The sequence below is a fragment of the Haemorhous mexicanus genome, chromosome 3 (genome assembly GCF_027477595.1).
Source record: "Haemorhous mexicanus isolate bHaeMex1 chromosome 3, bHaeMex1.pri, whole genome shotgun sequence".
Taxonomy (NCBI): Eukaryota; Metazoa; Chordata; class Aves; order Passeriformes; family Fringillidae; genus Haemorhous; species Haemorhous mexicanus.
The window spans coordinates 103,418,790-103,437,122 of record NC_082343.1 but is presented as its reverse complement, the minus strand read 5'-3'; the positions used below and the strand labels follow the sequence as shown (position 1 = coordinate 103,437,122).

Below are 18,333 nucleotides of genomic sequence, written 5' to 3'. Positions count from 1 at the left end.
CTCCTTCTACAAACCACAAGAACAAAACAAGTGTCACAGAGGTGAGGTCAGGGTATCCTGCCCCGACATGGGGTCACCAGTGATCCCCTGAGGGTGCCCTCTGCCCTGATGACTGGTGAGTGATGCTGGTTGAATGGCTTGTACTGAAGACAACCTTCCCACATGCATCTTCCCATCATCTGGGGAGCAGTTTCAAACAAACTTCCCTAAGGCCCAAAAAAGCCTAGAAGGAAAAATAAAGGCAAAGAGAAAACCCCTTAAGTGTGCGCCCCCTAAATGATTGTGTTCCTATTTTATCCTGGTAGCTTCCCTCATCAGGGCAGGTTTTAATTACAATAAATACAGTAAATTCCAGTATACCATTCTGTAACCATGAAATTTTCTGTTACTCTTGAGATCCCTGGGCAGGCACTCATAAATGTTGCAACCTGGCAGCAACAAAAATATTTAAGCAAATAATTTCAGATTCAACATCTTTTTATCATAAAAACTCAGTATTCTTATCTTTCAGAGTGATGGATGTTATTTCTCCAAGCTGCAAAACAAAGGAACCCCAATGGAAAAACAACATAGGGACTGAACTTGGTCAATGGCAAAATAGGAAACACAACCCACAAACTTTTAATTTCTCTTCTGTGTTGCTGCTACAAAATTGTTGTACTTTCCCCATCCAACAAGCCAAATAGTGCAATATTATTTGGCCATATTTATATGCTCAAAGTAAATGGAATTTCACAGTCCAGATGCTGGATTTTGGCATCCCTTTCAGGGATGTCTGAAATCATAAAAAAACCTTTGTTCCAACCTGCAGGAGTAGAGGGTAGCTGCATAGCAGGCATTAATTTCTATGTTTACAGTCCATGCAGTATTCAAATTCACTGACAATTAAAAGTATGCTATAAATGAATTAGCAGAAGAAACTCATGGCAGAAATTAAATTACAAAGCAGAATTAAAGGAAGAGATGTCAGAAACTTGGAGAATGGGCAGGAAGAGGTAAGTGCATCAGTCTATTATTTTCAGAGCTGCTAGCAAAAAGCTTAAGAAGACTGCTCCAAATAATCATGTGTAAAGATCCTCCTTATAAAGAGAGCTTAATTGAGAGACCTGAGAAACCAAGGTGACAAATTATTTTTTCAGAACACATTTTGATCTGACAGGGGTAAAACTCCCTCTGAGGGGTCACACATCACCCACCCCTGCCTGCCCCACAGGCATTGCAGCTCTGCCATGTCCTGCAAAATCCTTGGACAGGCCTTGGCTTGTACCAAAGGCACTGCAGACACCTTTACTTTTCTTTTGTCTTGTTTTTCAAAGTGATTTAAACCCCATTCCTTTACTTTGAGTCATAGGCATTACATTTTGAGCAGGTTTCTTTCTACTTGATGGAGAAGCCTCAAGTGCTGTGGCCACTCTTCTTCCTGCATTGGTCACTGTTTCACCCTGCCCTGTTCTAGCCTCCGTTTGCTCCCCTTTGGTTGATACTATTCTTTGTCAGTCGTGATGCCAATTACCAATAAAGCCCTCCCACACCTCTGAGGTTCAGCTTCCATAACTGCATTAAGACAAATCATTAAAATCATTACTGTTATTAACATTGCCACGTTTGTGGGTGGCATGACCTGCCTGCAAACGCCGCGCGCAGCAGCCGAGACACTCGCAGGACTGCACTGAGACTCTGCACTCCCTTATTTGCAATTTCTTTTTCAAGTAGACTCTGGTATTTTATAAATATGTGGTGGGGTTTTTGAAATATTTTTCTTGCAAATACAAACTGAAGAAGGCTTGTAGGACAAACAATTTTGCCGTTCCCTTCATGTGTGGGCAGCAATACTCCATGGACAGTCAAGAACTAATTGTCCTGTCGCTTTGCAGTTGGGCTCAATGATCATTGTAGGATCTTTACAACTGAGCTGTTCTAGTCTACTCTAACTTTCCTCCAGTTCCCCCCAGCCAGCTCACTCCTCACCCAGCACTGCACCTCAGCTTTGGTTGTTCACTTCTGCACATGCTTGTGGATGCATCCAGACAGCACAGGCAGCCATGGCAGCACTGGTGCTGGCTGACCAGCTGCTCTGGAGTGTGCCCACTGACCTCTTCCTTTAATGCACAGTCTCTTCCCACTCACCTCTCACCCCCTTCTCCTCCCCATCTTTCACACCAGGCCCATAAGCCACCATGCCTGGAACCCACCTCGACATGATTCAGCCCACAATGCCAGGAATGAACTCCCTGGCAGAAATAGAGGCCCCAAGGCCCCTACATTCCAGCAGAGCTGTTGGTCAGCTCACTCTGGCCACCAAAGGACATTCAGTGCCTAAGAGCAATGCCAACCTGACTCAAGAGAGCCCAGACCCCATTGCAGCCCAGCACAGCCTCCTGGGCAGGTTTTGCAGCCCTTCCTGACCTCCAGGGTGCTACAGTCAGGGAATTAGACACTGGCTAGCGTAAAAGCTAAACCAAGTGTTCTTCTCAATACCCTGCTGAGGCTGCAGTGCAGAAACACCTCAGACTGTGCATCACCTGAGAGGCTGGTACTGCTGAGAGAGACTGATGCTGTGTCCACAGCTGCCCTCCTTTTTCTGCCTCAGACTCCTCTAGTGGCACCTCTCCCATTACCATTTCACCTAAGCAATGTGCTTGCAACACCCTCAGTAACTACAATAATAGTAAGAATGCCAGAGCATGGAGGAAACACCAGGCACTGAGAGTATCAGGAAATAGCAAAGGGAAGTGTTCAAAACATTCTTCGGAGGCCATGTATTGCTTATTTGGAACACCTTCTACACCTATTGACTGAACAGCTTCAACAGGCTCCCAGGCTGCTTTGATTTCACATGCTGTAAAGCAGCCTGCATTTTTAGCAGGTGTCCAAATCCTGCCAGCTTTCTGCCTCCAGGGTTTCCCTTCACAGTTTACTTAGACAACCTTCCAAAAAAAATTTTTGCAACCTGAAGCCTGTTGCTGTATCACTGGTACTTACATGTGTTCACAAAGCCACCCTGGCACTGCTTGGTGAATTTAACCTGCAACAGTGAAGTGAAATGCAAAGCCAAGTCCACCCCTCAGCAGGAAAAAAAGCCCAAAGAATTGTGGAGGCAGAATCATAGAATAGTTTGGCTTGGAATGCACCTTTAGAGGTGATACAGCCCAACATCCCTGCAACGAGCAGGGACATCTTCAACTCAGGTTGTTGAACACCTTCCAATGCCACCCTGAATGTTCCCAGGGATGGGGCATCAATCACCTCCCTAAGCAGCCTGTGTCCATGATTCACCATGGCCATAGTAAAAACTTGTTCCTTACATCTAGGCTAAAGCAACCTTCCCTCTGCTTAAAACCATTACCCCTTATTGTACCATCAAAAAAACAAACAAAAACCAAAACAATTTAATTCCACAAAAAACCAAACCAAACAAAACTCCAAAACAAACAAACTACCCAGTTTAAAACAAAGGAGAGTGGGTCTGCTGGGCATTGCAGGGATGGTGGTATAATCTCTGCCCTGCTTTCCTTCAGTTTCCCTTGGCAATCAGTCTATCAGGTAAGTCAACAAGTCCTTGAGAGCACAAGATATTCACCTGGGAGCTTAAATTAAACTCTCCAAGTGAGCAAGAGACCAACATCTTTCTCTGGAAGGCTGTGACTTATGCTCCTGCCCAAGCAGGAACACCATGCCTTAGCTGTGAGACATCCCAGTTGGGCTCACAGAAGTCACAGCAATCCTACCAAATTAACACATCTCTTGCCTTAGATTTTTCCTGTGGGATTTTAGGAAATGCTCCATGCTGCCCTGTGTATGTTCATTGCATATCTGCTCTGCTGGAGTTCTCCTTATAGCACAAAACACTTGGAGCAGACTCCAAAATGGTAGCACCTACATTAGTAGCTTAGGTCTGCAGTGACTAACTGTGGTTCCACACCTCCAAAACCCCCTTCTGAGAATTCCCAAAGGTTTATTTCTTGAACACAGTTGCAACAGGGGTAATTAAACCATTGACAGCCTGAAGCCTTCTGTACAAGAATCTTATCTCTGACTGATGTTATCATGACAAGCTGTGATCCCTGCCAGGTTCAGGGAAACAGCAGGGAAATCAGCAGAAGCCAGAAGAAGCTTGTGCAAAGGAGAAACCTGCATGCCAACCTGGCCTTTCATGAAACACATCATGGGCTACTCCACCACAGATTCATCTCGGTGAAGGCAGAAGAAATTCCCCCAACCCAAATTTCCAGATTGCACTTCTGCATTCTATGTCAGTTTTGGCTCCTGTCCCCAGACTTCCGTTCCTGAATCACAGAGTTCTTAGATGTTGCGGGTTTTTTTCCAAGAAGACTATTGACAAATGCCACATACTGCCTGGTCTGACTCGCACACTAGCAATCAGCCTTCAGCTAAACACTGTACGGGCAGCTGGGGACAGGATAAATAACTGGCACTGTTCTATTTCCTCTTAAACTTTTTTTCCAATACAATTAACTAAATTGTGCAATTACACATTCATTGGCCAGGAAGTTTCTCTCTTCCCCTTTTTAGCCCCTTTTTGAGTTGCATTTCCCTGCTTCACAGGATGCTCTAAACTAAACATTACGTTCAAGTTACACAATAAAGATTTGGGAGTGACAGAATGAATGAGGAAGGTCACGGGAAGGGAGGTATCTGCTAAAATAAGATTTGCCAAGCAGCTACACAGGACCTAATGTCAACTGCCTTTTATCACAGCAGACTGTAATTTATATTAGCTAAAAAACAGATGGAAGGACATAAGAGATCAATAGTTGAAATAGTTCAAAAACTTTCCAAGGACTGAATAAAACCTGAATTAATTCAAACCCCAAATTATAGTGATATAAGCTGTTATGCCAGAGCCAAGGTGCCTCACATAACCTTAATCCTCTCTGCATATTGAGGCTCTTTTATGCTACATAAAACCACACTCCAGCTACAGAATACGCAGCTGCATTTAAATTAAGTTTATCACAAACCAGTGCTCCTGGGCAGATCATTTATTAATTTTAAAAAAATCTACACACTCTCATCTTTATAAGGGGAAAACCATCTTGGAAGCGAAGCAAAAACCAGATGAACCAGTGTCTTGTTAACCTCCAGAGAGCTGGAAAAGCAACGTTAAGTGCAAAACTTCCAGCACACATCAATTGCAGTTTCAGAAGCTGTAAAATACCAACCTCAGGTGACAAAGATTTTTCTAAGCTGAGGGGGTCTTCCCTGCTTTGCCAGGACAGGCTGCCCCTTCCTCACAGGCAGCCCTCCTGCAGCCCACAACCGACCTTGGCACAGTCTGTCCCAGCACAACCAGGGCACGTGCAGATGGGTTCAGCCAGCAGCAGGGCTCTCTGGAGCACATCTGGGCAAACTCCTCCTCAGGAGCCACAGGGACACCAGGGTAACAATGCTGGAAGTCCCCCTGTCTTTTCATATGGTGGGAGCCATGACCTGGAAGAAGCCAGGCTCCTGGAGAAGTCTGACAGTGACCACCTTGACGTCTTTGAGACCGGTCACCGTTGCTACTCCAGTCAGGGATTTCTCCCTCTCCTTTCACCCACTTGTGACTACCAGTCAAGAAATGGCTTTAAATGGAGGCTGAGATCATGAGCAGGAGCCTGGCATCCCCATGGCTTGATGTGGGCAGCAGGGTGAGATGGGGGAGGAGAGGAGACCAGCAGTGACAAACTGGCACCCTGCAAGCCCCGCAGCACACCAGCCACAGGCTGCGGCCGGAGACACGGAACCTGGCACAGGGATGTCACAGTCACAGAGAGACATGGCAGTGGTGGCTGGCCTTGAGTAGCTCAGCCTGTGGCACTGCTCTGCCCCAGCACCTGCACATCTTCCTCAGGCCCCACTGCATCTGAACACCGGGCACGACACAGGGAGCGTGCTGGCGTGGAGAGCCACAGGCACAGCACTGAACCCCTCGTGGTACTCACACACCACAGTCCATCTTTCCATCTGAGGCTACTCCACCTCAAGGCTCACTTCTCACAAGCCACTGAAGAGCCATTAATACTCAATAGTCAGCTTGATCTTTTGCATGCATACACCTTAAGGATACCAAAACTTCCACCAAACTGTTTTTGCAATGCTTTCCTGGAACTGAGCAAGCAATGCAGAGGTTTTTGTTAGAAACATGTGTCCCCACCAAGCATAAAAAGCCATCAAACCCATTAGTGATACATAGAAGACCCCAGCACCAGCAGTGGGCATCAAACATCTGAAAACAAAGCTCAGCACAGCTAATTCAAAATGTCTCAACACAAATGAGACTAACCAACACCTGGCTGTGAAGACCCTGGTGCTCAGAAGGTGATGGCTCAGCCAAATCTGAGGAAGATCATCCTTGAATGAGTCCTGCAACAAATCAGAGCTCTGAAAATGGCCAGCAAGTGCACCTTCATTTCCAAACTGTGCCTTCTGAATCACACCCATAAAAGCAAGCACTCAGTAAATTCAGCTGTTCCTGGTGCTATCAGCTCAGAACAGCGTGCCTTACTTAAGGGACAGGACTTCTGGGAAGCTACAGCACACACCATGTGATAAGCCTGCCAACAGCCCCCAGCAGGGGCCATGAAAGACCCAGTCAAACACCAGGAAACCTGGGAGAAGAGAAATCACAGTTGGTGTGACTGAACAGACCAGATGTGGCAAACCCCGTGTATACCAAAATATTTTGTCAGAAGAGAGACAGGAAGATCCCCCTCTGTGAGAGGCTCAGAATTGCATCCATCCTCCATTCTGGACAGTCTAGTGGTACCTCAGCAGGGGTCAGCAACGGAATTTCCCCCCACAAAGATTCCTCTCTTCTTTGTGACTGGTAAAGAAGCATTGCTGGATCACAGATTATTCAGCCTGAAACTGCAAGCTGCTTTGGAGGGCTGCTCCATCTGAACAGGACGAGACAGATTCTTTGCTCCTTTGCAAATCCCACCAGGTCAGAAGGCTTCCCACAGGAAATTCAGCCTGCAGGTTCAGGGAATCCTTAAGGAGATGAGAGATGAGGGCTAAAGAATGAATTAAAACATGATCTTTTCCTGTCTCAGAGCTCCTTGTAACAGAGCTTTAGGGCCAGATTTAGGAATGAATGCCATTTTAAGAAGCGTGACACCAGCAGAACAGAAAGTTGTGGCTGCAGTCTACAGAGCTGAATCTCATTTACTTTCAGACCATTACCACTGCTTCAATTACCCTCAGCTGGAATGAAATCTAATTTCCATTAAAAAAAAATTATCTTTTGATGCATCTTCTGATAACCCTAGAAGAAACCCTGACTTGTCCTGGCAGAGCTGCTGCTCCTGGGATGAGCCTGGCACGGAGGATCACAGCACCTCAGGCTCACACTGTGCTCCCTGGGAGGACAGGCAGGTGCAGTGACCAAACTCCTGACATCCAGAGAAGGGGCTTCAGCCATCACTGAGAGTGCAGCACCCAGTGAACCATCCCCAGCCAATGAGCAGGGAACCACCTGAAATTAAAAGGTCTCCCACAACTGATTTCAGCCAGTTTGCTTCACGTCAAGCCTAAGCCAAGGGAAATCATTTGCCATGGGACTTGGGGAAACATCAGGGATGGTCTTGGTCTGCCATCCTCCACCTGGATGCAACCATCCAGGGTCCACTGCACAACGCCACTAGAGAGGCTGGACACAAGCACATGCTCATTCCCACTTAAATGGCTCTGACTTTCAGAAACACATGTGATTCCATAACTGTCAAACATCTGTGTTTTCAACACACATTTTATTTGGCATAAGTGGCTCCTTTAATAAACTCTTACACACAGGAGCACCCATTTTCTGGAAAGCCTCCCAGAACCCCTCTGAAGCAAAGCTGACATACATGAGCTCAAGAGCAATAAAACTCAGCCCAGCAAAAATTGTGGTGACTAACCATGGAGGGCTTTATACTGATTCCACTTTCTTCCCCCCTCCCCTCCTTGTACAGAGACTCCAGCTCTCTCAGTACAAGAGCTTTAGGAGAGTGGACACCATGGAGGGAAGATCAGAGAGATGACACAAGACACAGGGGTATTGACTGTTGAAAAAGAACCTTGAATTGGATGGAAACTAGAAGGAAAAGCAGAAAGCCCAGCTTGTTCCAGGACAGTGCTTTGATCACTCTGCAGATGATGAAAGGCAGCTGCCTGTGACACGCACTGGCCAGGCAGCTCCTGCCAGCCCCTGCTCCCAAGCCCAGGCTTCAAGCTGCTGCCTTCCCTTCAGCTTTGGTGAGGGAAATACAAGGTTTTCAAGCATCTTCTAACATACTGGACAGGTGTTGCATCTAGGCCTTTCCTAAGCACTACAAAGTTTGGCTGCTTTTATTTTTTGAGCACACATTTCATAACCAAAGTTGGTGCTAATGGTTATGCATCCACAACATCTTCCCATGGAACTCCCACTCTCCTCTCACACACTAGCAGCTTTCAGCCAGCAACCCCCAATTGCTCTACAAAGAAATTCTCCCCAGATAAGTTTTAAGAAAGAGAAAGTGATTGTGTTAGGAGAAACTAAATTTGCTTGCTAAATTAAAAAAAAAAAAAAAGCTTTATTTAAGAGAAAAAGGAAAGGATGCCCTGCATATGCTGACTGGCTTTGACAGTGGCTATCTGCATTGTGACCAAACCAGCGAGCTTTCTCCCCTCACACACTGGGCGAGCTGCCAAGAACAGAGCATCCTGCGCATAATGCCCTTTTGGGAGAAAAAAAGAAACCTGAAAAAAATTCCTGCTACCTCCGAGCAAAGCAAAGCTCCTTTCTGCAGAGCCAGGCCAGGCTGTGTGGAGCAGAGGTGAATGAGAAGCGGCGCGGAAGGCTGGCGAGGACGGCTTGCAGCACGCCCACGCCTGGCTCCCAGCCCCCTGAAGGCATTTCTTTTCCTCCCTCCTCCCACCGCCGCCCCCGATTATTCTAAAATGACTTTGCGTGAGCCACACGCCAACTTCTCAGCACAAGGCACCATGTATTTCCTTATGCCATGCCCAAGCTATACCATCCATCACTTCTTTATTTTCAAGAGGTTACAAGAACCTGGAGTTTACACACAAGGGACACACAAGTGTACACGCTCCCACTCCCAGACCATTCGTGTGAAATGCTTCTTGCAATTCCATTGCTGGGAAGTACGTGCCCGAAGCAGGTATGCTGCATGCTTGGGGAATCAAAAACAAACCCCTTTGCCACTCTGACTAGTCCACCGGCTAATTCATTACGATAAACCCATTGTCCAAAACAAAAACATTATTTAATTGCTAAACCAGCTGCCCAAGTTTAGCTGTTGCTCTTGGCAAATATATCAGGATCTCAGTACGCCTGTTTTTCAGCAAGTATCTCTGTAGGTGCAAGCCGTGCCTTCCACCCTTGAAGTCTCTGTCACCAATGCAGTGTTTTCCAACCCAAGTGGATATTTAAAGGGATGCCATCAGCTTAAACACCTCTCTGAATGCATTAAGATTACAGCAACTGAAATACTAGCAAGCATCCTTCTTTTTTCCCCCAGCTGTTAAACATGCAATTATGCAGCTGCACTCTTCCCCATCAGACAGCCTGATTTCCTTTAAAAACAGAGGGCAGAAAAAGAAAAAACTGTTAGAACATATCTGAAGGAGTCACCAAAAAAACTGGTAGAAGCTCTCAAAGGCTGATGCCTGAAGCATAAGCAACTACAACTACATCCAAGTTTTCTTGCTGCCTTTTCAAGTAGATTCTGCCCCTTCAGACAGGCAGCTCAATCATTGGGAAATACCTTGCATGCAAGGGAAGAAAAAGGCTGGCCAGGTTGTAGCTGGTATCTTTTGAACAGAATGCTGCTTTGCATGGGTTTCCAAGTATCTCAACTAACACTGATCACCGGGAAGAATTCCTTAAATTACTCGCTACTCTTTTTGAATTTAAAAAGATACACACCTACAGGACAAGAAACACTGAAACAACCCAAGTAGCATTGCCATTTCTTTCACACTGGTTACTCACAGGTATCTACAAACCTACAGTGCAAGTGATAAGCAGCATTTCTTAATAATAATAATAATAAAGGCATCTTTGATGCAGTGCAATCCAGAAGAACTGCAATATTTCTTAGATTACAAGACTAATTTGCCCTCCTCCCCTCAGCTCCTGCCTTCTAATTCCAGCACAATCAGAGCAGGAGAATGCATAATTCATCCTGCGGTCGACCCTGTGGGTCTCCCAGCCATTAAGCAACACCAGACTTCCAGAAAGGTCACATTTCCAGGAGAGTCAGATGAAAATTCTCTCCTATCCACTGAAAGACTCTGAGAGGTAAAGGAAGGAACTCCTCATGGAGTATCTGCCCCCATGTTCAAGGATTCACAATTACTCTGCCAGCAGAGCATGACAACAGGCAGAGGATATCTATCTGGGCGAGGCGAGAAATGCAGAAATCAATGGGTTAATTAGCAGGTTAGCAAAACAAAACCGACTCGTGGAACGGTTTATACAGCAAAAGACTGATGTAGTAAAGATAACTGTTTGCATTTCTTACACTCTCTGCTGGTAGAGGGTTATTGGAACAATGGAAATTTTAGGCACCAATTGAAAACAAGCTCTGTTCATTAAAGCTAAACTTCAACAATTTTGCAAAAGCAAATCCTTTCATTATCCATGGGTAGGATCACACGCAATACAGTAACACAGTTAACACAATGTAACATAAATCTCTTGCCAAAAGAAATGTAACTTGTATCCAAGTTAAGCGCAATGAAGATGCAGATGCTGGACACAAACAATTTTCTAATACAGATAATGAACAAAGGAACTGATCCTATATATTTAAAAGCATCCTAGGAACATGATGGAAAACATATTTTAAAAGAAGAGTCTGTATTTCTTCTGTTGACTGGGAAACACATTGCATTTTCTCCTGAATCTGATCTAAAAGTCATGCTTGAAGGAAATACCAGCAGTTCTTTGGAAAAGTGTGAGATCCTCTTCCCATGAGTATCAGTGCATCTTGCACATGCAAACAGTGCAACATCATTGCTTACAGTTTCACATCACTGAAAGGAAGTAAAAAACCCAGTGATATAGAATTTTAATCCACACTGCCCCCTTGGTCTACAGCATTCTTGTCTCCCCCATGTCAAATTATTTAACATTCAGAAGAATGTTGCCTTGCTTGTAAAAAAAAAAAAAAAAGTCACGTCATGTGTATTTTTAATTGCAACATTTCTAAACCCAGGTTACACGCCTTTTTTTTTGTGGAGTCACAATCCAAGTTTAATGTTGCTTAGGCTACAAATCAATCTCTATCCCCATCTCCCAACAACTGGCCCATGATACTTCCAAGCCCATGAGCTCGGGTGGTAGAATGGGGGCACCACAGTGCCAGCTGCAACATGCAGCGAGCAAAGCATCGCCTGCACCGACAGAGTGGCAGCCTCATCTGAGAGCTAGAAAGGTTTGTCTACACAAGTTCCTGCCAGTGCAAGCAGCCAGCTACAAGAGCAAACCCCACTCCAGCACTGTAGCAATTCCCTGAACAGACTAAGCTATGCCAACAAAAGCACTTTTTTTGCCAGCAGAGCTGACTCCTCAGCAGAGCTCCTGACAGTGTTGCAACAGCCACTCTACAGTGGCACCCATTTTCTCCCCTCACAGTTTCCTACACTTCCACCTCTACACAGAGCAAGGCAAGAAACAAAGAAATGCAAAGAGGTGTGAGGACAAGGTGATGCATGTCCTGCTGGCTGGCCAACACCTCCTCACCAAACGTAAGGAAAAAGTGAGATGATCTACCTTCTTCCCCAAGCCCCACCATGCTACATGAAGGCAAACACACTCAGCTCTAAGATCCATTCATCTGAATCACAGGGTTCTCAATCCAAGCACCTGAGAATAGTTGAGGGGTCAGGAGCGAGGTAGATACTCGGCTCTGGAACAAGCACTGAGGCTCCTCCTGGCTCTGCTCCCTGGCCCAAAGTACCCAAAAATGCTGGTGGACCCCAGCATTGACAGCATGATATCAATGGCTGCTGAAACAGTCCCCCAGCCTTTGCTCAAATTTCATCTCAGGCAAGAAGAGTTTTTGAACCTGAAATTACAACAAATGGCTCCCATTAGGAAAAACAGAAAATATTTTAAGGAGGGAGTGATTGTTTCCTCCTTTCTTCCTCCCACAGAAAAAATCTGATCTTCCTATCAGATTTTTAGTTGCGAATGGGATTACAGGACATTGCTCAGCTACAGTGCTTGACTACAAGTATTCCTGTGAAAAAACTCAGGATTTTGTCACATAGGCATAAATCACCCAGCTATGAGCAGGAGACACAGACCTACTGAGCACCCAGCTGTTTTTCTTAGCAAACCTTTCATTCCTGACAATGCATTAGGTGACCTTTTCCCAAACCGAGCAGGAACTTATTTACATAGAAACTTTCTTGTAAACACACTTGCCTTGTTTTATTTCTTATTTCTTGCAATTCTCCCTGCTTCGGCAGCTAGTGTGTGCTGGAGCCATGTGCTCCAGCAGGTCCCCCAGCAGCTTGATGCAAACCACGGCTGGCAGATGCCTTTGCTGCCACAACCTCACAGGAGTAGGGGGTCCCCCCTTGCCCAGATTCCAGGGAACTGGGGTGACCTTGGCCGCAGCCATCTGGCCTCCAGCACAGCCCCAAACATCTCTCAGGCGAGGAGACAGACAAAAAAGCCAATTCACCAGAGGCAAACGCCAGCATTTTTAAAAGGCCGATTGGGAAGGTTGGTAATAGGAAGTCCGGATCTGTATGAGTTGACTCAAAGGGCCCTGCAACATTCATGCGTCGGGAACTTCTCCGGGTAAACCATTAACCACCATAAAGCAGAGCTGCGAAACGCCCCTCACCATCGGGGAGGCTCACACACAGCCGAACACACACGCGGGCTGCACGGGGATATGCACACACAGATGTACAGATATCCATACACCCACAGACATACAAGGACACAGATACACACGGCTTGGGGTTTTTTAAGGGCAGGGGAAACGCTGGCAGTTCCCTCCGCTCGGGGCGAGGCGAGCGCTGACACCGCAGCCCCGCGGCGGCAGAGGGGGGGATCCGCTCGCATCCCCCGGGCGCGAAGAGGGCGCCTGGATCCGCTCCGCACCTCCTGGCGGCGAAGGGAGCAGCCGCCCCGCTCCGCGCCCCGCGGGGATGCGAGAGATGCGCGGAGCGCCCCGCGCCCGCAATCCACACAGGACATTTTGAGCCCTCTCTCCCCGAAAAAACCCCCGCCAAAAGCCAGGAATCTCCCCCTTCCCTCCAGCTTCGCTCTCCGACAGTCCCCACGGCAGCAGAGAGCGCGCAGACCTCCCGCAGCCCTACCGAAGTTTCCGCGCCGCTGCGCGGGCAGCGGCGGAGCAGCCCCGGCTTCTTACCCGGCTGGCGGAGCGGGGTCCCGGGGCGGCCTGGAAGCGGCGGCGGCGGCTGCGCGGGGGCGCGGCGGCTTCCTGGGAGCTACAACTCCGCGGCGGCGCCCGGGCGAGCCGCGCGCCTGCGGAGCGGCGGCGAGCGGGGAGGAAAAGAGGAAATGAGCGGGAGGCGCATTGGAGGGAGGGAGGGGGAGGAAGGAGCCGTCGCCGAGGGACCAGGGAGAGCGAGGGACAGAGCGCAACTTCCCCGGCGGGGCAGCGGGCGCGCCGGGGGGCGGAGCGCACCGCACCGCCGCTCCCCGGCCGCCCCGCGGCGTGCGCAGCGCCGAGCCCCGCGCAGGGGCCGCCCGCCGCCGCCGCTCCCGCCGCGCCGGACACTTGGTATCGCCCTGCCCGGCCCCGCCAGGGCCGCCGCCGCGGGCAGGAAGTGCGGGGCCGGGGGGGCAGCGCGGACAGGGGGCTCCGCGGGGCTGCGCGCCCGCGGGGAGCTGCGCCCGCCCCGCTGGCGCTCGCTGCCGGCTCCACCGGCACCGCGGGCACGGGGAGCAGGGCGGGAAAAGTTCTGATTTTTGATGTTGGAAGGTTTCACATCCACCTCCCCCCCGCTTTCTTTTTCTATTTTTTTTTTCCTTTTTTTTTTCTTTTGTGGTTTTTACCCCCAAAACAAAAGAACGCTAGACAGGGACCTCTCCCGCGGCCCCAGCTCGCCCGAGGCCTTGCCCGTATCCCGTAGCGCGGCTGAAGGTGTCCAGTGCTGGGTGCGTGGGGACGGAGGGAGGACGGCGGCAGCAGCAGCCGCTTGGAGAGACTGCTGGAAGCGAGCGCAGCCGCCTCCCAGCACATGGACCCCACGCTTCCCGGTGAACAGAGCAATGGGACAAGCTCCCTGCCACAGCAGTGCCCCCATCCCGTGTCGGCATGGCCCCCAAGAGGGTGGAGAGCGGCACAGGTGAAGTTGGTGCCGTCGGCTGAGTCTGGACGGGCTCCGTCCCTCTCGATGGAGACAGGCGCCCACCCTTCTCTCACTGTTCTGTGCAAGACATGAACTTGCAGAGCCTCTCCCCGTATCCCATCACAAAATGGAGGGGATTTAGGGATTGATGCTAATCTGCTTCCTGAGGGAGGTGATTGGAAGCATTGCTCAGAAATACGGCATGTAGCACAAAGTGAATCTTCCTGTTAGGATATTCCTCCCCACCTGTCCCCTCCCAGCTCCTGCCCAGCACATTTTCAAGTAAAAAATATATGGAGAATTTAATGTAGTTGTCACTGTGCCTTATCGGTAGCTTTCACTCTGCCTCCTCTTATAGAATTCTCCACGAGCACCTTCAGTGCTGTCTTGAGATAAGAACTGAATAGAGCTGAAATCAAGGCCACACTGGGAAAAAGATACTAAAAGATCTAAGCGACAAAACAGGGGGGGAAACAAACAGAAAAATTTCAAAACCATCAAAGCAGTTTTTCAAAGCTTATCTTTGCATTAAGTCCAAAAGATTTTCATAGGGACAGGGGAAAATAAAAAAAAACCCACCAAAACAAACCAACCAACCAAAAATACACAAAGAAACCAAACCTGTCACAAAGCTGGATTACCTTGAATCTGGATACGTAGATGCAAAGAGAAGAAAATGTTGCAGAGATTAAAATGTTACTTAACAATAATCATTTTCTCCAAGGCCCTTCAAAAATAGTTGAACCATCCTGCCAGTTTAAAAAGAAAATAATAAAAATGTCAGCCAAGGAAAAGAACAAACTTGGAAACTAAAGCACTTGAACAGTTTAAACTAGAAGCAACTCAACCAGGAACATATAATGGAAAACTCTATCTAACTACCAGCACTGCCAACTTCACCTGCTTGAAGCTGGATTCTCCTTGCAGGAGACATGTGAGTAATGCCCTTGATTTCCCAGCAAACCCTTCCCTGTGCCAGCATTGCCCACGTAGGCGCGGCAGGACTCGAGGTTGGGGCTGTGGCTCTCGCCGTGCCTCTCCTGGCTGGCACAGGTGACAACACCACCCCGCCCAGCAAGAGATGGCAATGGCACAGGTACCTACTTGAGGCCTCCTCCAAGATTTACAGCCCTCAGGGCTCAGGTCTGGAGAGAGAAAACAGTTTATGGTGCTCAAGCCCACTTTCATTATCAATGTGGTTGTCACCCTCTGTGTGGCACTGCCCTGTGACCCGTGGTGGACAGCTTTTGAGATGAGACCTGCAGCCATTTCTGGGGCTGCAGTGGCTCTTCTCCAGGCTGCCCAGGTTCGATGGGGATTGGCAGCTGAGTACTGTGTTCTGTGTGGGGTGACCCTCAGATGGGTCTCTGTGCTGCTCTGCACCCTGCTCAGCCCAGCTCTGAACGTGTCTGTCAGAACTGCCCGCATTGGGAGGCTCAGGGACATTCCATGGGCAGTGAGTGCTTACTTAAGAAATGCCTGTGGCTGCTGCTCTCTTCAGACCCTCTAATGTTATGTGTATTATCCCTCAAGAAATTGTATAAACACTGAAAATAATTCTGTATTCAACAACTATTGGGGAACACACAACAAGATCCAAATGAAATGTTGCTATAATTTATGTCCAACTTCTTTCTTCGAGAATCACAGCTTTCCAGCATGCAAGCTGGTTCACTCCAGATAGACAGCCAATCAGAGAAATACCACCAAGATGACAGATGATTTAGAGTCTTAATGCTTGCTAAAGATCAATTCCTGAGTTACAGAAATCCCTGGGGAAATTAAGAAAAATGGCCATAGAAAGCTGGCAACTGCTCACAAACAATCTGAGATGAAAAGAGGTTGCAGATCCATTCCTACAATGAGTTTGTGAGGGCTGCTTCTCCCCTCTCAGAGAGCAATGAAGCTGGTGAAGGATGTAGAAAACATGTGTTATGAGGAGGAGCTGAGGGAGATGGGGTGTTTAGCCTGGAGAAAAGGAGGTTCGTGGGGGACCTTATCACCTCCTGCAACTACAGGAAAGGAGGGTATAGCTAGGTGGATGTCAATCTCTTCTCTCAGATAATAAGTGGTAGAGTAAGAGGAAACAACCTCAAGGGATGGTGCTAAGGAAAGTTTAGATTGGATGTCAGGAAAAATTTATTTGTAGAAAGCATTGTTAAGCATTGGAATGGGCTGCCCTGGGTGGAGTGGTATAGTCACCATTCCTGGAGGTATTTGAAAGATGCGTAGATGTAGCACTTAGGGAGATGGTTTAGTGGTGGACGTGGCCCTGTTAGGTTAATTGTTGGACCTGATGATCTTAGAGGTCTTTTCCAACCTAAATGATTCTCTGATTCTGTGAAAACATTTGCAAAATTGGTCCCACTGGGTATATGTGGCTTATTCAAAGTTCTTCTTTTGATGGGATGTGTTTGCTAAGCTTGTCTGTAATAATCCCATGATGACCCAGCATGGACCTTCACAAACTTAAATCTACAACTGCTCTGGCATCTCACCTTTTGTTTGATTTTTCTTTCTGCTTTTCATTCTGTTTCCACAGTTAGGAGTGAGAAACAAAGAAGGATTAAATTTGATTCATTTGCATCATTCCAACTATGCGGAATTTGAAGATAATGTGTGATTTTTTTTTTTTTTTTGCTGTCTGGTTTAATTATCAAAGGATTAGATGGAAACTAAGGTATTTGAGGTGTGTGGCTTTTTAAATTTCTTCCGTAATGATGTGAGCTTCATAAGGCTATTGCTAATCTTGAATTACTATCTGCCTTCCTGTGGTTTGCCATGATTAACTGGAGGAAGAGATTAAAGTGGTATTTACCTTTTTTGAGCAGTTTATCGACTTGACCTGGCCAGCCCAGCACCAAAAAGCAAAGGAAGAAAATGCTGGCAAGGATTAAGGATTGAGGTCCTCTTTTCCCATTGGTATCCTGATATCTGTCATGACTGTTGGGATGGAAAGTGCTGGTGGTGTCCTTGAAGGTGACAAACTGCTCCGGACATGGCCAGGTGTCTGGCAGGGGAGATTGTTGTGGGTCAGGCTGGCTCTGATCTGCCTCTCCCAGAAGAGCCAGGACTTGCCTCCTCTGGAAACAGTGACAGCCAAAAGCATGTCTGCTGACTTTGAGCTGGGACATGGTCATCCTGGTCATCCCCACACTGCAGTCCTGGAAGCACAAGGCACTTCCCCAAGGGAAGCTTCTGGCCAGCAGCTTTGCCTGGGAAGGAGCACCTGCCTGGCTGGGCCATTTGCATAACAACCTTGCAGGAGAGGTTGGAGGAGCAGCCCTGAGGCCCCCTCCATCACTGAGCTTCCTCACAATGTGCGTTTGATGAAGAAGAAAGCAACGTTTCAAAAGACAATGTAATTGTTTTTTTAAATCCTCTTTTAATCTTGTTTTTGGAAATCCCTTAATGAGGGATCACTTTAAAGAAATTCAAATGAGAACGGTAATGGAGACATGAGCCTGTGTTATTTACCTGTGATAAAATCAAGCTGGTTGGCAGGTGCTTGGAGAAATAAGAGGAAAAATTGTTTATCAGAACATTATTTTCTTTGATAGATTTTGAATTCCAGTGATAAACCAATGGATGTTCATCTATAAAACCTCTTATTTTTGTTACCAGATGCTGGGGCTTGAACCTTTGCCCCCTCTTTATTTAAGAGCTTTAACCCCTCTTTGTGCTCCTTTGCATTTCCAAGTCAGACTAACCAAGCAAACATAACTTGGGAAATGCCAGCTGCATCCATGGTTCTTATCTTCTGTACAAGCAAGCAGCATCACCTGAACAGGCAGACCTAGTATTTAATGTACTGCCGAAACAAATATGCCAAGGGGTTTTGCCAGTCGTCTGGATCACAGAAACTGGGAAGTGAAAAAGAGCAGGTAGACTTTTACAATGCATTTTCCTGCCAAAGCAAGATTGTTCCCTGCAGTATTTTCTAGTGTACTTCCCTGGCCTATTTTAGATGACCTTGTAGGATGGGGAGAGGTAGGAGAAGGA

At 47.5% G+C, this 18,333-nt stretch overlaps 1 protein-coding gene across 3 annotated transcripts in view; it reads right to left on the bottom strand.

The window, feature by feature from the left end:
• The window catches only part of HPCAL1 (hippocalcin like 1), a 66,398-nt gene extending 51,352 nt beyond the window's left edge, over window positions 1-15,046 (bottom strand). For 2 of the 3 annotated variants that reach the window (XM_059842870.1, XM_059842868.1), the window contains exon 1: window positions 13,386-13,523. The gene's annotated coding sequence lies outside the window, so the exon portion shown is untranslated. Of the gene's footprint in view, window positions 1-13,385; window positions 13,524-14,972 lie in introns of those variants that run through there. The other variant, XM_059842869.1, reaches the window with a different exon arrangement.
• Between the last annotated feature and the right edge of the window lie 3,287 nt (window positions 15,047-18,333).